Source organism: Lissotriton helveticus, chromosome 12 (genome assembly GCF_964261635.1).
Source record: "Lissotriton helveticus chromosome 12, aLisHel1.1, whole genome shotgun sequence".
In the NCBI taxonomy this organism is placed as follows: Eukaryota; Metazoa; Chordata; class Amphibia; order Caudata; family Salamandridae; genus Lissotriton; species Lissotriton helveticus.
Genome location: NC_136073.1, coordinates 499770389 through 499787046, shown reverse-complemented (window position 1 = coordinate 499787046; position 16658 = coordinate 499770389).

The window sequence follows — 16658 nt, the reverse complement described above, 5'->3', positions numbered from 1 at the left end:
TTGTAGCGTGGATCCAGAATAGTAACACAAATGTAATGCTGATCTGACTTGATCTTTTGAAGACGTTCATCACCACGTAGGCGCTCTAATAATTTCTCAGACAAAATAAAATGGTCTTTTTTTTTTTCATCTTTTTCAAACTCAGAAGACACCGCCATCAGTTGGTGCTCCAGCATGCACAACAATGGGATAGCTTTTCCCAAATTACAGTCCTCCTGGCTGACTGCACGTGTGAAGAACTCAAAAGGACGAAGCATGTCTGTCAGGCTTTTAACTATGTCCCATTGCGCCGCACTCATCCGCAGGTCCTCCTTCTGAGATGTACCCTCTGTGAAGAAATAGTGATCGAGTACCGTATACTGCTCATACAGACGCTCAAGCATGTAGAAGGTTGAGTTCCAACGTGTTGCCACCTCCTGGATGAGTGCTTTCACTGGCATTCCACGTTGAAGTAGCAGTCTCCGCAGATGCTTCCGGGCCTTAAAAGAATGGCTGAAATGGTTGCACATTTTGCGGCAGGTGGCCATTACCTCGAACGCTGGACTCTGTTTATCACTCAAGAATTTTTGAACTACCAGGTTGATACAGTGCGCCAAACACGGCACTCTAACATGGTCACCCATGAACATGGCCTTAACTACATTGGCGCCATTATCCGTGGAAACATAACCAATCTTGCGTTTTAGGGGGGATAGCATTGTCAAGACCTTTTTGTTAAACTCTTCCAAAAGGTTTTCTGCTGTGTGACTTTTCTCCAAGCCAAACATGGCTAGTGTTGCATGTTTCCGAGCAGCTTTGAAAACTTTGTCCGGGTCAACACCTGCGTTTAGCTTTGCTTTAACACCTGAAAAAGAGACCCAGTGTGCAGTGATGCACATGTAATCAGTGCCTGGGCCACTGGTCCACATGTCTGTTGTCAGATGTATTGTGTGAACAGCACTCTTCTGCAAAGCTGCCACAATCGCCTGCAGCACATCTTCATGTAGTGCTGGAACCGCAACTCTGGCAAAATAGAACCGGCTCGGAACCTTCCATTTAGGGCAGAGCGTTGCCACTAATTCAAGAAAACCTACCGCTTCTACAAAAGAAAAAGGTAGAAGGTCCACAGCTAGCATTTTAGCCAGCTTAGTGTTATACAGACGCGTCAGTGGGTGGTTGCGTTCATATGGCACGTCTGAAGTAAGCATTGTTCTAATGTTGCCCTGGACCAAGCATTTACGGGCTGATAATGACTTTGTTGACCCAATTTTGCTCGCTGGTGAACTTTTGTGCGTTGGTGTCTCACTCGCTCCAACACTCTTAGTGTGCCTCACATTGGGTGTGCTGCTGACAGGGGTACTGGGTGTAAGGGAAGTGTTTGACACGTCTTCTTCCTCCTCGTCATCATCAGATGAAACATCAACGTTTCCTTGAATTTGCCCTTTCTTGATCGCATCTAGGAGCGCAAACCATCTGACAGTGTGCTTTCTCTCAAGATGACCTCTCTGGCCGCCGGTACCATAGTTGGTACCTGACTTACCACGACTAACTGCAAGCTTACAAAGGGTACAAATGGCAAACTTTGGATTTTTTGGACAAACAGTAAAGAAGTCCCAAACTGGGGACTTGAAGTGTCTGTGGGACCTGGAGGAGGCGGCGATACTGGTGGTGGTGGTCATGAAGCTAATGCCAGATGAAGTGGAGGATCTGGATTGCCCAACTTTTGTACGTTTTGCACTTTCACCGCCACTAATTAAGGTCGAGGTTGACGGAGGTCTCTTCTTGCCAGAAAGAAATATGGAAGCGGGACGAGTTGGTGTACTACTTAACTCCAATGATTGTGGTGTTTCCACTGCCTCCTCATCGACAACATCATCATCATCATCACGCTCAGCAGCTCTTCGGGCTAGGGTCAAAATGTCTGTTTGCTGCATGCCCGCTGGGGCTGCAGTGACCTTTATGATGACTGGGTCGTCGTTGGCAGAGTCTTCATCAGCAGCAGTATCCGCCACTTCTTGTTGAGCCTCATCACACTCCATAACTCTGAGACTTTGGACGAGCTTCCTTTTACGCTTAACTACCTTTGTTGGATCATGGTGTGCCTCACTCTCAGACGGCTGTGGTGCTGGTTCCCAAGTTTGATCCGTATCATCAGAAGGAGGTGTGCTTGAAGAGGATGTAGACACCACCCTTGATCTCTTCCTTGCTAGGGGTGTGGAAGACAATGAAGGATCATCAGGAGGAGTGGCTTCCTCAAATGATACCTCGCCTTGATTGTCGATTTCCTGATGTGCCCCTACTTCGGGAGGAACAACTATTGTGGGCACTTGTGACCCTCCATGCACCTCTGCTTGCGCATCTCCTTGCGCTGCCTCTCCTTCCACATGTACTTGGGCTTGTACTTGCACATGTGATTGTTGTTGCGGCTGTGGTTGTTCAACACTCGTCAGATGAGCTACAACAACCTGTGTTGATTGAGGGACATTGCTGCTGCTTTCTTGCGATGAGCCAACATCACTGGTCGATGGTGATTGAAGAACTATACTGGCTGCCTCTGCAGCACTCAAGGGCTTGGACTTAAGTTGGCGTGGTGGTGGTGGTGGCACTGAGCCCAATGGAGCGGGGGTGCTGCTGCCAGCTTGGTCCCCAGCAGATCCCGCTGCTGCTGCTGCAGGCATACTTTTTTTTTTACTCCCAAAAAAAGGGGCGGGCGGCACACCAGTGTCCTTGGTAACTTGCTTCTTCTGCTCCTTACTGGCACCTTTCTTGCTAGAGGAGCTACGGGTTACTTTTTTTGGGGCCATCTTCTTCAGAGCAGGTCAGCAGGCAGCAGTTGCACGAGTTGCAGAGGGTTCTGTGTCCAGACGTGACGTCGCGTGACGTTATGCTGCACACACCGCTGCAGGACTTCTTCCTGGCACTGGTGGTTCTCTTGAGTCTTCTTGTGCACCTAAAAGCAATGGAAGACAGAGGAACATCAGTTCAGTTATACACCCCAAAAAATCGACAAAACACAGAAAAATGAGCACAATCCCATGCCATCCATGATGTTTACATTGAAGACACCCCACAGAAAGACTAGGGACATGCAAGTATGCAACACTCACTACCCCTGGGCATAATGGATGAAAAGTAGGCAAAATAGGTGCAGGCCTCAGACACTGCCTCTCCTCAAAATGGCCCCTTACACCCCAAGCACATGTTGCCTGTACCAGCCAGCACTCAAGATGGCCACCACCACCACCCACATGGCCAGTCCACATCAACAGTACACCCCCAAAAAACAGAAAAACAGCCAGAAATCACCACAATCCAATGCCATCCATGATGTTTACATTAAAGAGAGTGAGACCACACCACAGGCACACTCAGTCCATGCACCACCACCCCTGGGCAAAAGGCCACACCAGCACCCCCCCAAAAATGACAAAAAACAATAGAATCAGCACAATCCCAGCCCATCCATGGCCTCAATTATGTTTAAATTCAAGAAGACACCCCACAGAAAGACTAGGCCCATGCAACACTCACCACCCCTGGGCATAATGGATGAAAAGTAGGCAAAATAAGTGCAGGCCTCAGACACTGCCTCTCCTCAAAATGGCCCCTCCCTTACACCCCAAGCACATGTTGCCTGTACCAGCCAGCACTCAAGATGGCCACCACCACCACCCACATGGCCAGTCCACATCAACAGTACACCCCCAAAAAACAGAAAAACAGCCAGAAATCACCACAATCCAATGCCATCCATGATGTTTACATTAAAGAGAGTGAGACCACACCACAGGCACACTCAGTCCATGCACCACCACCCCTGGGCAAAAGGCCACACCAGCACCCCCCCAAAAACGACAAAAAACAATAAAATCAGCACAATCCCAGCCCATCCATGGCCTCAATTATGTTTAAATTCAAGAAGACACCCCACAGAAAGACTAGGCCCATGCAACACTCACCACCCCTGGCCAAAGGGCCCCACCAGCAGGCCCAAAAAAACGACAAAAAACAATAAAATCAGCACAATCCCAGCCCATCCATGGCCTCAATGGTGTTTAAATTCAAGAAGACACCCCTCAGAAACACTAGGCCCATGCACACTCACTACCCCTGGGCATAATGGATGAAAAGTAGGCAAAATAAGTGCAGGCCTCAGACACTGCCTCTCCTCAAAATGGCCCCTCCCTTACACCCCAAGCACATGTTGCCTGTACCAGCCAGCACTCAAGATGGCCACCACCACCACCCACATGGCCAGTCCACATCAACAGTACACCCCCAAAAAACAGAAAAACAGCCAGAAATCACCACAATCCAATGCCATCCATGATGTTTACATTAAAGAGAGTGAGACCACACCACCGGCACACTCAGTCCATGCACCACCACCCCTGGACAAAAGGCCACACCAGCACCCCCCCAAAAACGACAAAAAACAATAAAATCAGCACAATCCCAGCCCATCCATGGCCTCAATGGTGTTTAAATTCAAGAAGACACCCCTCAGAAACACTAGGCCCATGCACACTCACTACCCCTGGGCATAATGGATGAAAAGTAGGCAAAATAAGTGCAGGCCTCAGACACTGCCTCTCCTCAAAATGGCCCCTCCCTTACACCCCAAGCACATGTTGCCTGTACCAGCCAGCACTCAAGATGGCCACCACCACCACCCACATGGCCAGTCCACATCAACAGTACACCCCCAAAAAACAGAAAAACAGCCAGAAATCACCACAATCCAATGCCATCCATGATGTTTACATTAAAGAGAGTGAGACCACACCACAGGCACACTCAGTCCATGCACCACCACCCCTGGGCAAAAGGCCACACCAGCACCCCCCCAAAAACGACAAAAAACAATAAAATCAGCACAATCCCAGCCCATCCATGGCCTCAATTATGTTTAAATTCAAGAAGACACCCCACAGAAAGACTAGGCCCATGCAACACTCACCACCCCTGGCCATAATGGATGAAAAGTAGGCAAAATAAGTGCAGGCCTCAGACACTGCCTCTCCTCAAAATGGCCCCTCCCTTACACCCCAAGCACATGTTGCCTGTACCAGCCAGCACTCAAGATGGCCACCACCACCACCCACATGGCCAGTCCACATCAACAGTACACCCCCAAAAAACAGAAAAACAGCCAGAAATCACCACAATCCAATGCCATCCATGATGTTTACATTAAAGAGAGTGAGACCACACCACAGGCACACTCAGTCCATGCACCACCACCCCTGGGCAAAAGGCCACACCAGCACCCCCCCAAAAACGACAAAAAACAATAAAATCAGCACAATCCCAGCCCATCCATGGCCTCAATTATGTTTAAATTCAAGAAGACACCCCACAGAAAGACTAGGCCCATGCAACACTCACCACCCCTGGCCAAAGGGCCCCACCAGCAGGCCCAAAAAAACGACAAAAAACAATAAAATCAGCACAATCCCAGCCCATCCATGGCCTCAATGGTGTTTAAATTCAAGAAGACACCCCTCAGAAACACTAGGCCCATGCACACTCACTACCCCTGGGCATAATGGATGAAAAGTAGGCAAAATAAGTGCAGGCCTCAGACACTGCCTCTCCTCAAAATGGCCCCTCCCTTACACCCCAAGCACATGTTGCCTGTACCAGCCAGCACTCAAGATGGCCACCACCACCACCCACATGGCCAGTCCACATCAACAGTACACCCCCAAAAAACAGAAAAACAGCCAGAAATCACCACAATCCAATGCCAATGCCATCCATGATGTTTACATTAAAGAGAGTGAGACCACACCACAGGCACACTCAGTCCATGCACCACCACCCCTGGGCAAAAGGCCACACCAGCACCCCCCCAAAAACGACAAAAAACAATAAAATCAGCACAATCCCAGCCCATCCATGGCCTCAATGGTGTTTAAATTCAAGAAGACACCCCTCAGAAATACTAGGCCCATGCACACTCACTACCCCTGGGCATAATGGATGAAAAGTAGGCAAAATAAGTGCAGGCCTCAGACACTGCCTCTCCTCAAAATGGCCCCTCCCTTACACCCCAAGCACATGTTGCCTGTACCAGCCAGCACTCAAGATGGCCACCACCACCACCCACATGGCCAGTCCACATCAACAGTACACCCCCAAAAAACAGAAAAACAGCCAGAAATCACCACAATCCAATGCCATCCATGATGTTTACATTAAAGAGAGTGAGACCACACCACAGGCACACTCAGTCCATGCACCACCACCCCTGGGCAAAAGGCCACACCAGCACCCCCCCCAAAAACAACAAAAAACAATAAAATCAGCACAATCCCAGCCCATCCATGGCCTCAATTATGTTTAAATTCAAGAAGACACCCCACAGAAAGACTAGGCCCATGCAACACTCACCACCCCTGGGCATAATGGATGAAAAGTAGGCAAAATAAGTGCAGGCCTCAGACACTGCCTCTCCTCAAAATGGCCCCTCCCTTACACCCCAAGCACATGTTGCCTGTACCAGCCAGCACTCAAGATGGCCACCACCACCACCCACATGGCCAGTCCACATCAACAGTACACCCCCAAAAAACAGAAAAACAGCCAGAAATCACCACAATCCAATGCCATCCATGATGTTTACATTAAAGAGAGTGAGACCACACCACAGGCACACTCAGTCCATGCACCACCACCCCTGGGCAAAAGGCCACACCAGCACCCCCCCCAAAAACGACAAAAAACAATAAAATCAGCACAATCCCAGCCCATCCATGGCCTCAATTATGTTTAAATTCAAGAAGACACCCCACAGAAAGACTAGGCCCATGCAACACTCACCACCCCTGGGCAAAGGGCCCCACCAGCAGGCCCAAAAAAACGACAAAAATCAGCACAATCCCAGCCCATCCATTGCCTCAATGGTGTTTAAATTCAACAAAACATTTGTATCATGCACCCCTAACCAACCCTGGTCCTACTGGATACTGTGGCTACCCACAATATAATTTATTTAATGTTCTGAAAAAGTTCCAAAATTTTACTTGCAGCAACTGTAATGCCCCAAACAAACTTACTTGTGAAAGTTGATTTCTAATCCAAAAGTGATCCAAAGACAGTCAAAAAGGCCTCAAATCCAAATATCCAGCAGCACCCACAAAAAGTAATCCTTCCAGCTCCAGATCCAAATGAAAGTGACCAGGAGATGGACAAAGCACTGGGAGGAGCCTGCTGGACAGGAACAGGAAGTTGGAGACTGTGGGGCACTTCCTTCCTCCCCCCCCCCAAAATGGACTCCTTGCAAAAAAAAAGGCCATGCAAATGTCAACCTGAGGAGTGATTCTGATAAAAATCATAATTTTCTGAAGGTTTATCCTGTTTGCTGGTGATTTTCTTGTGCGAAATTGCAAAATCTCTATTTCGCAAGTGCGAGATTGTTCCTTTCCGCCGCAACTACGTGTTCGCAATTGCGAACTCTCGCGAGGTGTGGTGTGCAAGGTGGCAAGCCGCGAGTACGTATTCGCGGGCGCTAAACTCCCGCGGGAACACGCAGCAAGATCTAAAATGGCGCGTCACTCGCAAAGAAAAACAACTCGGCAAACGCTAAATGACGGAAAGTGAACGCCGTGCACCACGCCGCGCGCCGCAACCAAGCAAAAAATCCGCCGCGAGCGGATTCACGGATTTTCGACAAATTCGCGAGAGTTCGCGGATTGCGAATTTGCACACCACAGGCACACTCAGTCCATGCACCACCACCCCTGGGCAAAAGGCCACACCAGCACCCCCCCAAAAACGACAAAAAACAATAAAATCAGCACAATCCCAGCCCATCCATGGCCTCAATTATGTTTAAATTCAAGAAGACACCCCACAGAAAGACTAGGCCCATGCAACACTCACTACCCCTGGCCAAAGGGCCCCACCAGCAGGCCCAAAAAAACGACAAAAAACAATAAAATCAGCACAATCCCAGCCCATCCATGGCCTCAATGGTGTTTAAATTCAAGAAGACACCCCTCAGAAACACTAGGCCCATGCACACTCACTACCCCTGGGCATAATGGATGAAAAGTAGGCAAAATAAGTGCAGGCCTCAGACACTGCCTCTCCTCAAAATGGCCCCTCCCTTACACCCCAAGCACATGTTGCCTGTACCAGCCAGCACTCAAGATGGCCACCACCACCACCCACATGGCCAGTCCACATCAACAGTACACCCCCAAAAAACAGAAAAACAGCCAGAAATCACCACAATCCAATGCCATCCATGATGTTTACATTAAAGAGAGTGAGACCACACCACAGGCACACTCAGTCCATGCACCACCACCCCTGGGCAAAAGGCCACACCAGCACCCCCCCAAAAACGACAAAAAACAATAAAATCAGCACAATCCCAGCCCATCCATGGCCTCAATTATGTTTAAATTCAAGAAGACACCCCACAGAAAGACTAGGCCCATGCAACACTCACCACCCCTGGGCATAATGGATGAAAAGTAGGCAAAATAAGTGCAGGCCTCAGACACTGCCTCTCCTCAAAATGGCCCCTCCCTTACACCCCAAGCACATGTTGCCTGTACCAGCCAGCACTCAAGATGGCCACCACCACCACCCACATGGCCAGTCCACATCAACAGTACACCCCCAAAAAACAGAAAAACAGCCAGAAATCACCACAATCCAATGCCATCCATGATGTTTACATTAAAGAGAGTGAGACCACACCACAGGCACACTCAGTCCATGCACCACCACCCCTGGGCAAAAGGCCACACCAGCACCCCCCCCAAAAACGACAAAAAACAATAAAATCAGCACAATCCCAGCCCATCCATGGCCTCAATTATGTTTAAATTCAAGAAGACACCCCACAGAAAGACTAGGCCCATGCAACACTCACCACCCCTGGGCAAAGGGCCCCACCAGCAGGCCCAAAAAAACGACAAAAATCAGCACAATCCCAGCCCATCCATTGCCTCAATGGTATTTAAATTCAACAAAACATTTGTATCATGCACCCCTAACCAACCCTGGTCCTACTGGATACTGTGGCTACCCACAATATAATTTATTTAATGTTCTGAAAAAGTTCCAAAATTTTACTTGCAGCAACTGTAATGCCCCAAACAAACTTACTTGTGAAAGTTGATTTCTAATCCAAAAGTGATCCAAAGACAGTCAAAAAGGCCTCAAATCCAAATATCCAGCAGCACCCACAAAAAGTAATCCTTCCAGCTCCAGATCCAAATGAAAGTGACCAGGAGATGGACAAAGCACTGGGAGGAGCCTGCTGGACAGGAACAGGAAGTTGGAGACTGTGGGGCACTTCCTTCCTCCCCCCCCCCCCAAATGGACTCCTTGCAAAAAAAAAGGCCATGCAAATGTCAACCTGAGGAGTGATTCTGATAAAAATCATAATTTTCTGAAGGTTTATCCTGTTTGCTGGTGATTTTCTTGTGCGAAATTGCAAAATCTCTATTTCGCAAGTGCGAGATTGTTCCTTTCCGCCGCAACTACGTGTTCGCAATTGCGAACTCTCGCGAGGTGTGGTGTGCAAGGTGGCAAGCCGCGAGTACGTATTCGCGGGCGCTAAACTCCCGCGGGAACACGCAGCAAGATCTAAAATGGCGCGTCACTCGCAAAGAAAAACAACTCGGCAAACGCTAAATGACGGAAAGTGAACGCCGTGCACCACGCCGCGCGCCGCAACCAAGCAAAAAATCCGCCGCGAGCGGATTCACGGATTTTCGACAAATTCGCGAGAGTTCGCGGATTGCGAATTTGCCGAAAATCCGAAAAATCCGCGAGCGGAGCGGATTTTACGCCCATGCTTAATCAGGAACCCACCGACCTATTTACATTATGTGAACTTTGTGATCTGCATGGCACATGTTCTTAGCAGCAGGTACATTAACCCACTATTCTTCCTTTCCATGAGTCAAAACTTCCACAAGTCAAAACTCCATCTCTCACTACTAAGAACATTAATCACTGGAGTTATCATGACATTTTTATTTTTGCGCAAAACTGTTGGAGGCCAGGAAGGAGGCAGCAAGTGCTTTAAAAAAAAATTATACTTGCAAACATGACGCCCCCTACCTGAAGTCAGCGGCTGGTGCAGTCGCACTGCCCTAGAGCCACCCTGCTCAAGGGTCCTGTGACCTCATTGTGTGCTGCTTCATAGGCCTGCCTGCAAGACTGAAGATAAACTTCAGAATTAATTGTGGCGGACAGACCTTCAAGGTTAAGACACATTTGCCACTGCTAGGGTCCACCTGCTGGTGTTAAGGCACCAGGGCTTTTAAAATATTGCAGGGCCTTCTAAGGTCTAGAATGGGAATGTGCTCCCTCAGGGGGAGTGGTCTGGTGGACTGGTCATGAAGGCTGAACCTGGATCCCCAATTCCAAATTCAGCAACATAAGAGCCCAACTTGACAACGGTGAAACATCGGCCCTCATCTCCTGGACCTGTCAGCCGCCTTCGACACGGTCTGTCACCGCACGCTAATGACACGCCTCCAAGAAGTTGGAATCCAAGAAAAGGCCCTGGACTGGACCACATCCTTCCTCTCTGGCAGAACCCAGAGTGTCCGCCTCCCTCCCTTCCGCTCCAAAGCCACCGACATCCTCTGCGGCGTACCCCAGGGATCTTCCCTCAGCCCGACGCTGGTCAATATCTACATGGCCCCCCTTGCTCAAGTTGCCACCAGTACGACCTCAACATCATCTCCTATGCCGACGACACCCAGCTCATCCTCTCCCTCACCAAGGACCCGCACACCGCCAAAACCAACCTCCACGAGGGTAGGACGCCCGTCGCCGAATGGATAAGGAACAGCCGACTGAAGCTGAACCCGGACAAGACGGAGGTCCTCATCCTCGGACCCACCCCCTCGGCCTGGGACGACTCCTGGTGGCCGACCACGCTGGGAACAGCGCCGACACCCACCAACCACGCACGCATCCTAGTTTTCATCCTCGACTCCTCGATCTCCATGTCAAAACAGGTCAACGCCGTCTCCTCCTCCTGCTACAACACCCTCGGCATGCTTCACAGAATCTACAAGTGGATCCTCATCGAAACTAGACGGACTGTGACACAGGCCCTCGTCATCAGTAGGCTGGACTACGGCAACGTACTCCATGCAGGTAGCCTGGCCAAACACCTACGGCGACTGCAACGCATCCAAAATGCCTCCACCCGACTGATCCTCAATGTCTCAAGACCGCAGCCACATCACCCCCCGTCTGAGAGACCTCCACTGGCTCCCCGTTGACAAGAGGATCACCTTCAAGCTACTCACCCACGCACACAAAGCACTCCACAACACCGGACTGGCCTACCTCAACAGCAGACTCCGCATCTACACCCTCAACCGACAGCTCCGCTCCGCCAACTTCGCCCTCGCCGCTGTCCCCCACATCCAACGAAAGACCACCGGCGGAAGATCCTTCACCTTCCTCGCCGCCAAGACCTGGAACACCCTCCCTACCCACCTACGGCAGACCCAAGACCTGCTCACCTTCAGAAGACTCGTCAAGACCTGGCTCTTCGAGCAGTTGCGCCCCTCCCCCCTCCAGAGCCTTGAGACCCTCACAGGTATATAGTGCGCTCTATAAATACTATGATTGATTGATTGATTGATTGATTGACTGATTGATGGGTTGAGCAGCTCTGACCATAGTGCCACATCCTCTCCCCCACTGAACACCATACTGCCCCACTGAGAGAAACTTGCACTGCACTGACCCGCTATAAACACCTGGATGTGACTCAATTCAAATTACGCACTAGACAAGAGCAATATGCTGCCTAAAAAAAATTAACATCCTAGAAAAAGCAAACACTCATAGGGAATGCAAGATTAAGTAAAGCATGTGAAATGTAAGCAGGAACAACCTGGTTACCTTTTTCCTCCTTTTACACTCATTATTCAGAAATTAGAGAGTGCTTTTGCCTCAAAAGTTAAGGTAATGACTACAGGGCCCCGAAGGGACCCATTTCACTGCCCATTGCTTATATCCTTACAAAACATAGGCAATATGGTTTAAAAAGACCACATTCGTGAACGCACAGCCGCTCTACACATTTTATTTTCCAATTCACCCATCAAGCGGGTATTTCAGTACTTACCAGCGTTAGTGCATTTTCCCAACCAGGGAAAATAATGCTGTTCAAAGAGAGAGGAGGAAACAAAAGTAGCTCTTTACTGGCAAACACTGTAAAGTGGCGCTAATGTGTTTAGGTGTGAATAAATAAATCTGGCCACTTTGCAACCACTCTGTTTTGCTTTAGTTAGTTATTTGTTTTTCATATTTTAAATGTTTTATATCTCTCCACCCTGTGGCTGCACTTCGAAATTGAAAAATGTCAGAAAAATAGATTTCGAGCAAAAGTGTTTTTCTTTTTTGGATCCATTTCACAGGGGAGCAAAAAACGAGAGAGAGGAGAGAACCATTTCTTGATATCTCGGTTTTCACTAAATGAGGAGGAGCAATACCAGGCGGTGCACAACGCCCATTGGGCTCAAAGGGCTTCAGCCCCCCTCTTCCCCCCGCTTCCCCCCCCCATCGTGTGTGTCAGCCCGGCTCAGACAGCTTCCCGGGCTGGCGTCCGTCTTATTGCAGCGGCACCTGAGTACTTCACAGGTCTTTTAAAGACCATTCACTTTTTTAAAGTGGCTTCTGCTGTGTGGGGGAACAAAGAGAGGGGGTGGGGGCAACTACCAGCCAGAGGAGAACTGGACACTGTCCTTGTCTTCTACGTGCACGGAGGAAAAGACAGAGCAATTTTCCTTCTCTGCCCGTTCCGCCCGTCCCCAAAAACCGAGAGTTAACTATAGCCTTGGCATTTATGCAGTCCGGGACGCATGTTTAAAAAAAGAAAGTATGGGAACGGAATCTATAAAATTCAAGAAGTAGGGGCACGCCGTGCCCTGCCGATCCCGCCCACTTCGACCACTGGGCTGGCTAGATAAGGCGGTGCCTCTGCCCCTCATCAAGGTGCTCTGCACTGACCATAGGAGCATGGCTGCTAGACAAACAGGGGGGGGGTCGGATCACATGGCCTATGCAGACCACACACGAGGTAGATTCCGTTTTCAGGCGCATGGTGGATCACATGGCCGGGGCAGCCGGGAAGGCACAAGTATACTCTGATATGGCAATGTTTAATTGGAACTTCAGATGGGCATAGCACCCCCCATAGCTGAGTCACGGTTGGGGTACATTAGCAGCTGCTAATGCCAGCAGTCGACGGACTCTCTGAAATTTGCATAAATTCCCATGTAGGTAGGTGCAAGGGGGGCCTCCTGAGCGCGACACAAGACAGAGTTAGCTGGGGTAAGGATTGCCGCATGGTAGGGGCGCCGCCCGTGGCTGGGGGTGCCCGGGGCAAGGCGGGCGCATTTTCAGAGCTGACTCTTGAGGGGTTTGGTCTAAATTGATGCAAGAAGGGCAACCACTGGGGCCAAGCCACAAGGTTCTAAGAAGGGTCTCATTTTCATTGTAAGCCAGCAACTAGGAGCTGGGGTGCAGGATTTAAGGGGATATGGTTGCGAGTGGTAACACTAGGTTGGGATGTTCTCTGATTAGGCACAGTAAGAGGAGTGTGCAGCGAATAACCTGTTTCCTTTCTGTGTTTATGGCTTCTAACACTGCGAGGACGGGGAGTCCCAGCGTGCTACAGGCTGCCAGCTCGATTTAAGGATGATGTACCTGAACTTGCAGAGTGGGTATGTGGAAGTGATGACAAGCATGGCAAGCTTTTTCAGACGTCACACAAAAGGATTGGGGGAAACTTTGCTGAAGGTGCTTATCAGGCCCTGGTATTCAGTACGGCATTCCGTGGGTACATCACATAGCAGCATGTGGATTTCGGGATGGCGATGAAGTCAGGGGGGAGGGCCTTCGGGTGAACTCCAATACCAGTACTGTTTTTTTTTCTGTAGGGCCTCTTGGCCACACTAGCTTATAATGTGGTATGGCGCAGGCACCCCAGGCAAATAGTGGGGGCCCCTAATTTCAGGTATGGGTGCTAGACCTGTTAGGCCTCCCTTCCAGAGCTCCTAGCAGTAATTTCACATGTTTGGCCATCAATTTGCCACAGCTGGTAATTGACTCATGCTAGGCTGGTACAAGAGGCGCGAAGCTCGGGTAAGCAGGGAGGACTATATTATTGGAAGCCATACTCTGGCTCTTTAGTATCCTTCTGATCCACATGATTCTCCCCAAGGTCGAGGAATCGGTGGTACAGTAGATTTGATGGGGAGCGTGGTTTAGGCCGATGATAGTCAAGTATGAGCCAGCGAGGGAAGACCATAGGGCCCAAGGTCATGATAGAGAGTCGGGCAGGGCAGCTATTGCCCCAAAATCATGCACGGCACTATCATGGTGGGAAGTTCAAATAGCTAGAGGGTTCGCCAAAGTTCGGAAGCTCACGGAAGGCTTTTGTTTGGCCAAATGCTCTAGTATGGGATGCCGGCTGGGATGTACCCAGATCTGCAGTTGGCAGGGTAGAGCTAGAGTGAAAGGGAGCATACCCTTCTGCCAGGGGCAACGGCGGCCATTTTCCCCAACAGTAAGTACGGAAGCAAGTAAAACCAACCAAGTGCAGAGACATAATGTTGGCAGGGCCGGGTGGAATGGCAATACCCAGGGCCTGGGATGGTCATGGAATATCTAGGATGCATCGGTCCAAATTTGCTATCCAGTGGCAATATGAATACATTCTGCTAGTCTTGTAAATGTGGCTAGGGCAGCAGTCACTATTTCACATGGTTCCTGTTTTGTTGACAGACCATGGGGCGGGGTGGCAAGGAGTGCAAACAGAAACGGGGCAAGAGTTACCTCCTGGGTCCTATGGGTCTTTGTAGTATGTGGTGAAGTCTTTGGAGCAGGTACAAGATGCAGGGCTGCCTCGTAGGACCGGGCAGTCACATATCTGGTTATCCTAACGGAAAGAGATAGACCAAATAATGTGGCAGGGTTGCTAAGCAGGTTCGCAGGGAAACCCTATTTTACGCAGCCTGGGCACGGCAGGCCACCTCTTTAGGAACAGGTACAAGTGGACATGGTTGCACAGTTCCGCATTTGTGTAAGGTACTTAGTGGTCAAGGAGGACAGTCTCCAGTTGGGTCACAATCATCTAACAAGGTTGTGGGGGACAATGCCTACATTCTATTATAGGACCCATGGGGTAGGAAAAAGGAGGTTGGGTTTATCAGTGAATATCATGCTTAGGAGCTGGAAGGAGGACCTACAGCCCGATCCGTACTAAGAACACCACATGGAGGGCAAAGCAGAGGCTTTAGAAAGGCCCCAGGCTGGCATCGAGCATTCAACTCAATAACAGGGATGGGCATGCGGTTGCTTGCACAAGTGGTACTGTCACTTAATATTGGGCCGTGGTGGAGGTGGGAGACACAGCCTACCGGTTTCACCTCAGGGGCTAGTCATGTTAGGAAATCGCTGTTACAAGTACACAAGAGTGGCCAGCAGCTCGGTAGCTGGGGGATACCACTAATCAGGAAGCTAACAAGGGAATTGATCATACCACCAGGTCCCAGATGGATTCGTTTTGATCGCCTCCCTTTTGGTCCCACAGGGGGTTTTGTCCCTCAGCAGTAGTTGTGGGGAAGGCAAAGGGGATATAATTCACGGGCCTCAACGTAAAGGTGGGATTTATCAGACACTCTGCATTGCATTATCATTGGGCAGTCAGGCACCCTGTATCCTGAGAGGATGTGCAAACAGGAAGGTTCCCAGGTTTTGGGGCACATTGAGAGCGTAAGGAGGGGCGATGTTCTAGGCAGACAGCTCATCCTGTTTGGGGGGGATTGAGAGGCCACAGCACAGTTCTGCCAGGTTGGGCATGGTGCATAGGCGGTGAGCCATAGGTGGGCTATCCGAAACCAAAATGGAGGCATGATTGAGGGCACCAGTGAGGGGTCCAGTTGGAGGATTCGAGGACAGACTGGCGAGGGTCACAGTCTTGTCAGCCCTACCCGTGCTACCCGGGAGCATAAGCAGCATGACGGATGGAGTTTAAGCGACTCCTAGGAGGGGCCGGTTGGGGCCTAGTAGTTGCCATCAGCTGGTAAGTAGCTGGTGGTTGGTTAGAGCGGGGGATGATCTGCGGGCAGCAGGGTTGTTCCAGGTCATACCTGACCAGGTGAGTGCTGTGGAGTTGGCAACGCAGCGGTTAAGCGAGATATAGGTCGGGGGAGGGTGAGATCGCCAGTAAGCTACTCGCCCTGTGGCATGGGCCCAGGCAAGAAAAGGGTGTGGACTTCCTTTCTGGCCTGGACTGGCTGACCTTGGACAGGGCAAGCATTCATTGTGGGGCTCTGGGCTGGCGGGAGGGGGACTGACCTGCCGGTGGTCCTGGATTCTCCTGCCCTACCCAAGATGCCGGTGTGTATGTTTAAGAACATTGAAAGGGGTATACCCTGGTACGGTGGGGCCAAGGCGGAAGCAGTCCCCGGTGGTAGTGCCTCTCTCTGGGAGGAGGACTAGCACAGAAAGTTACAACTGAAACAGTGCGAGTTGGAGGCTGCTGGCACAACAAGCACAGGGGGCCATGACGAAGAGGTATGGCCATGATTGGATTGTAAATAATATTGTGTATACCTTTGCCTGGAAGAAAATGGTCAAGTACCTTAATCAAAATGAATAAAGGATTAATTGCA